Genomic DNA, 7,023 nt, shown 5'->3' with positions numbered 1-7,023 from the left:
TCCCTCTCGCAGTCGCATACAAGTAATTTGATTAAATTTAGAACGATAGTATAAATAAAAAATCTGCTCCTTGCCTGACTTGCATAAGAAGAGCTGAAGACTTGACCTGCAGAGCCAAAGTCAGGGGTTCTGGGTCGCGAGGTTGCGGCCCAAGAATACGTCGGTAGTCAAGCAGTTGATCAACGTGTAGCTTTTTGCTTGCTTTCAGACATGCGTTCATCGTGATAATTGTTGGTCATTGTAGAGGTTGATGATGTTTATGTAAGTACGAATCCTCGTGATTTAGGATCATCGTTTAGTCTATGATGGTGGAGCTTAGAATGATTATACAGCTTGGGATGGTCGTGTAGCTTAGGATGGTCGTGTAGCTTGGAGTGGTCGTGTAGCTTGGAATGGTCGTGTAGCTGAGCTTGGATGTAGAACAATATAAGTATGATCGTACAGTTTAAAGTAGTCTTAGAACTCAGACAGGCCATGGAGTTTAGTATGGTTGTAGGGCTTAAAATGGTCGTGGGATTAAGCAGGCGTGTCGTGGTCAAGCATGCTGACTGCATTAGAGGTCGGGGTGGCAGCGAGCAAGATTCACTTTCATCCTCAGCATCGGCGACGACGAGGTGAGCGTCACCCCAACACCGCCGCCCGCCCTCCTCAGCCTTCATATATTTTGTCTGGATTTATCTTCTCTGCTTTCATATCCATGATAGAATATGCTAAATTAGAGCCATTTTGAGTTTACGCAATACCTAAATATCCTGGAACAATAACCTTACTCGATGCGGAAATGTTTGGGTCGTAAGGTATTGGTACAATTATTCATGTACGGAAGATTGTTACTATTTTAATGTTACTATTGTATTATATTGTCACTATAAAAATTCGTCTTTGATGCGACATTGACATTTCCACCACGCGGGAAGGTTTGGGTTCGTGATACAAAACTATAGCACACAAGTGAAACTTTTCATTATACGCTCAAAAATCAAACAAAGTCAATTTTTTTTCACGACAACCGCGTGATGAAGCCTTATAATGCAGTCAACTGCCTATTTTTGGTGCCAAATGTTGGACTTTTGAATACTGTCGACGTCATCACTTCATCAGTAATTGTCAAAGCTACGCGTGCTAGACAGCGATGTTTGTTTGTATGCTCAGCTTGAGTCCAGGCGGCGAAGGGGTGCGATTCCCGGCTTGCGAGAAAGATTTTATGGCAGCGCACTAGCCATAGAATGATATGATAATGCATCAATGATGAAATGCGTCAATGATAAATTGCGCCAATGATGAAATGCGTCAATGATAAAATATGTTCGATGGCGGTGCCGTCTGGAACTTATAAAGTGAACAGTTGAACCATTAAAAAGCTAATAAAATCATTCTTATGTACGCAAAGCATATTGCAGTTTCATTCTATCATTGGCGTCCTAGTTCCACGCAATCACTCATGACACTCAATCACTTACGCTGAGTCTCACGCTGTTCATGAGCGCCGTAGTTGCGTAAACAGTGAATGAAATGCAGGCTCTGCTTCTGAATGGAGCTATAATCTGAGCTTCAGTGATGATGCAGAGTTCTGCTTATATAGCTAATACTTCATTGTTCTGCTGCTTATACTGTATATTAATCAGACGCACAGTTCGGTAGATGAGCTGTGACTCCCAGGCATACGTTACATCCACAAGAGGGCTTCTCGATTGTCAATAACCGGTCATTACGTGCTCTATTTGATTTATTCGCCGCTATATTTCTATTAAAATTCAGGATACGTTCTGCGATAAGGCTATCAAAATTCTGTATACATGCTACTATGTGGCTATTAGAATTCAGTATATACGTGCTGCTCTATGGTTATTACTATTTAGGTAATGTATTGCTGCAGGACTGAGTGAATTTGCTTGCTATATATGTTCTTCCTGGCAATGATATATGATATATGAATATCAGAGACAGAACAAAACCTTGCAGTATAAGGTTGTCAGCTCTTGATCCTAACGAGGCCCACTAAGACGGAGAACTGAAGGCGAATCTTGAGCGATGTATTGTCAAGCGACGACTGAATGCCACTTAAAGTTTTAATGTATTTCTGGAGTGACAATTACTCCATATAATTCATCCAGATAACAATCAGTTACTAAATGAAAATCTATTAGTCGCTGTAGATAAATGTGTATATTATTTTATTTATAAAAATTTGATTAATTATCACACATTAAAATCCTTCTGGGATTATATTGATGTTTGTAGATCGGCCATATTGCTGCTACAGCTACTGCGGGCAAATTAAATCTTTCTCTTGGCTTGTTTTATCTGATCGTATATGTTAGTTTTGGTACTTGCCTTGTGTTACTGTACTGCTGTTGCTTATAATGTTACTCTGATGTTTTTAACCAGTGATAGTCTTAGTATATTGCTGTTGGTGCAACTAAGGCTAAGACAATTGCTACCGATTTGCTGCAATATTGAAGTGCATGCAACTTGCATAATTTTTGCTGCTCCTGTATTTTGCTGTATTTTCCTTTCCTTGCTGCGACGATTATGAAGGAAATGTACTTGCACTTGGTTTATAGACTGATATATTGCATCCCACTCCTACATAGCATCATTACAGTCCCTATATAGCATCGCACGCACTGTGATGATCAGAACACCACAGTCCCTATATAGCATCACATTCATGGTGATGGTCAAAACATCACAGTCTCTCTATACTTCAGAACATCACAGTCTCTCTATAGCATGACACACGCGGTGATGGTCAGAACACCACAGTCTCGCAACATCACACATGACGGTTTAAATGCAGCAGGCTTCGCCCGGAGCAGACGGCTTCTTTGTTTCAAGTTCAGTTCGCCCTGCGCTGCCTCGCTGTACCTGTCCACGTAGCATCTTTTTTACTTAACTTTCTCCGAAGAAAACATCGAGAATTTCTCTGACTTGAGAGGCCTAGAGCTTCTTGCTCAATTCTTATGCAAGCAAATTTGTTAGCCCCGATCACGTAGACGATGTCTATATTTTTTTAGTCTTTCAACGTCTTTCATCTTTAAAGCCTCAGTATTATAATCAAGCCCAATATTAGGATCTCAGCAGTTTCTGGGAACAGATTGTAAGAATGTTAGATGTAAACAATACTGAAGATCGTACTACCGGTTGAATGACAGGTCTTTAGTTAGATGTATGTTAACGTTTACTTCTATGTTGTTTCATATCTCACGAATATAAAAGACATACGAGTATGTACTGAAAAGGTGGTTTGGCCGAAAGCTCGATCGTTTCTTAGGCCTGTTGTTCATATGACAACGTTTCTATCCATGGTCTAAAGTCCATTATAATGTTCTTGTTTCATTCGCATTTGCATTCAGCAACTTTTAAATTTTAATTTCAAAGTAATTACAGAAATTTACCAGGCTCCCGTAATGTGCTTTTTCAGTTTATGTAAAGAAAAACTATTTCAGTTGATGTTGTCATTTTTATGAACATCACTCTCCTGAATACATCTCGTTTACTTCATTTGAACCTTCAATACGAAACTTTACTGGAGGTTAATTAATTCGCAAGCATTGTGTTAATTTGCCACACTCGTGCATGTGTGTAATCGGTATGCGTGTTCTACACATGAATGACGGTGCAAAATATCTTAAGACCACGACGATTTTAATTAACACCGTGTCATAAATCAATAATCAATCTGGTGTATAATTGATAAGTGAGAAATACTACTTTAATATTCGAGCCGAAAACTGGATTAATTGTACTAGGAATTCATTACATATACATGGCACTCAGCACTTCGGTTTCACTTTCTTTCGGTCGTCTCTCGTCGCGTGACATAACGGGCAGTTTCTCCTCTTGCTCAGCGCTATGATTGATAACCATCCATCAGGTAAGCATAGAAACTGAGCTCCATACTTGATTATTCTTGCACATTATGATAAGAAACTATACTGTTAATTAAAGTGTAGTTGAGCGTTCTTCTGCTAAATGCTCGTTTATATGAGGGCTTGCTTAATTATATTGTTAAGATTTGAAATGAATGATTAGAAGATTCTGGTCACGTGAGTATTGTATCCCACTTGGTAAAGCTGTGTGAGCATTTTTATTGGGTTGAGTAATGTTATCAGTTGCTTCACCTTCTTCAGTTGGCATTAAGCTATTTTTAACTGGCCTAGTTTTATTGAAATTGGAGTCAACATTATTTTTTATGTGGCATGATTTTATTAGAATTGTCAAAATTCAGATAAAAAATTAAATACAGCTTAGTTTTTCTCACCATAGAAATAGGCTCGGCTATTTTTACGCCAGATTAAATTTTCCAAGCGAACAAATAGAACAATATTTCAGTTGTTCATATGTCAGCTTGATTAATGAGATTCAATTTTCTAATTAAACATTAAGATCTGCATAGAAATGCAATTACGGAGGCTGAGATCCCTGAGCAAAAGCTGAATGAGCAAAAATTTAAGATAACTTGTTTACGGAATTTCTTTACACTTGTACACTATTATTGAATACATATATAATTTATGCATAGAGGTGAATATTTTACACTTGAATATTCTTGTGCATTAATATTGACTGTACATGCAATATATTTTTATTTATGTTCTAAATTTTACTCATGGGTAATGTATTCGTTTCCCCTCAGGGTCTCTTATTAATTAAGTAAATAAATATTAAACATTTAAATTTATTGAGCAATAAATGTTCGTTGAGTAGGTCCCAATAAAATGCAATTTTGAACGGAAATCGCCAGCACTAAACATGAATGATGGTCAGGGCAAGAGGCCAAAACGGCGCTGCCGTGGGTATACGTGGCTTGTCGTTGGTGGACCACCCTATTAAAAACACTGTGAACAAATAGGTCATATTGTCTAAATGGCAATAAACTTTCTGTGTTGAGCCCTCAACTTTTTTACGCGTGTGGATGACCCACAGATAATGTGGCGCTATTTGTGTGTAGTTCCACTCATTTGTGTGAGTGAAGCATTTCAGAACCAGCGCTGACCCATCGTCGTCCATACGCACTCGGTTGACGGCTGTAACTCGGTTGGTGATGTTCATGATGTTAACTGGTTACTCGGTTGACGGCTGTAAAGCCGCCCAGATTTTGGTAGAGAAGCAATGCTCTGTGGGAGGCTGGGGCCTGATAATAATAAAAAAAGTTAGGAGTTCATGACTCCGTCAGCCAAATATGACGGCTTTTCAAGCTAAACCCACTAATTTCAGACGAGAAATCTGCCGTTACGTATTTTGATATTTCAGCCCTGGTCATAAAGACGCTAGTGTGACCTAAGTCTTTGTAGAAATGCAATACAAGGCTTTGTGCGAGGCTGATAAAGACGTCGCTGCAACCAAAGACTGTTCGTAATCATGCGTAGCTTTCACTATACACGCGTAATGAGCTACCGGGCATGTGGCATGGTCCAGGGTGCACGGTTGCGCTCAGCTCAATCATTGCTGTCTCGTGCTTGCCGCTCTTGCTCACTACGAAATAATTGAGCTTTACTTTCTATTTTTGTAGACTACGAAATAATTGAGCTTTAGTTTCTATCATTTTATTTTTAAACTACGCAACAATTGAGCTTTACTTTTTATTTTTGTATACTACGAAATAATTGAGCTTCAGTTTCTTTCATTTATTTTGAAACTTCGAAATAATTGAGCTTTACTTTCTGTCATTTTGTTTGTAGGCTTACTTTGAATTTCTTGAGCTTTACTTTGTCACGTTATATGTAGACTATGAATTAAATTAGCTTTACTTTAGATTTCTGCCGTCTAATCTCCGTTCCTTCATTTGAAGTCGCCCTTTCTTTCAATTTATTCTTCACTTTCATTTTGTCTTCTCTACAAGAACATTCGTTACTGCGCTACAGTTGCGTGCATTAGTATTGATCATAACAATTGGTCTGATTAATGTATTAAGTACATCATCAGGTCAGTTCAGCGAATTCGTTCTTTTTTATTCCGATTTAATAATTTACCGCCTTCTATATTTATCACTTAAAATAAAAACTCATGTCAGTTAAATGAGCTACGCTACAAATAATTTTGAAGCCTGGCAGGAATGATCTAAAAAGATAATCTGGATCCGGTGACGAGCCAAACTTCAATTCTGGTCGACGCTACAGCGCGAGTTCGTGTCAATTTAATTTTCAAGTGAATCTCGGTCGCAGAGGCGCCATGACAACTATGAAGATTTGCCTCTCCATTATCATTGGTAATTGTCATCGTAAGTCTGGTCATGGTCACGTCATCGAGTCGTAATGATGTATGATGGGCGGATCAGCGATGGCAGCGAGATGGTAGATATTTCGGCAAGAGTCGAGTCAATAATTTGTGGAATTGTTGTAATTGACCTGTTTGAGGTTAATTGTAGACAGTGAGCAGTCTTGCTATGGCCGAGGGATGGTCGGCCGCCTATTTGGCTTCTGTAATGGTTACGTGAGAAATAAAGGACTAGAATGATCAACATCAATTATTAGTATAAATGCCAACTTTAATGCACATCAACGACGCTTTTATCTAAGGTTCAACAGTTGAAAAATCGTATATCCAATAAAAAGAAATTTGGCTCATAATTATCATAATTGAAGCGCACTATAAGAGTTATATGAGGTCATATTTTCTAACGGAATGTTTTCGATAAAATCATTTAAATCGTCGCATTTTTTTCCATAATCGTGTTTACAGACACATTCTTTCTTACCATCGTGCAGTAACTTGCTCAGAGGTTTAATTCCCGATTTAAATAATATGACGTTGAACCCAAATTTAATTTAAATGTATCTCAAAAGGTAATTTTTAATTACTCCTTACAATTTTGAATTTTCTGAAAATTGAAGCTATTAAAAAGTGAAAATTGAACGTTGTTAAGTAAAACGTACAAAATCTATAAAATTTCCAAATCGGTTAGTTAAAATAAATCGTGCATTTTCAACACATGCACCTTTCTGTCATACCTTCATCAACATTCCGTTTAAAATAATAAAAGCTTTGCGTCATAAACCTGGCATGCGCGCCCCACCTGTG

General features: G+C 38.1%; 1 protein-coding gene across 1 annotated transcript in view; it reads left to right on the top strand.

Moving 5' to 3' along the window:
* LOC108673256 (centrosomal protein of 135 kDa) overlaps positions 1 to 7,023 on the top strand; it is a 53,238-nt gene that overhangs the window by 31,078 nt on the left and 15,137 nt on the right. The gene's annotated exons all lie outside the window — the stretch shown is intronic.

Source organism: Hyalella azteca, unplaced genomic scaffold, assembly GCF_000764305.2.
Source record: "Hyalella azteca isolate HAZT.00-mixed unplaced genomic scaffold, Hazt_2.0.2 contig16338, whole genome shotgun sequence".
Taxonomy (NCBI): Eukaryota; Metazoa; Arthropoda; class Malacostraca; order Amphipoda; family Hyalellidae; genus Hyalella; species Hyalella azteca.
The sequence above is the reverse complement of the archived record's forward strand: the minus strand, read 5'-3'. Positions and strand labels throughout refer to the sequence as shown.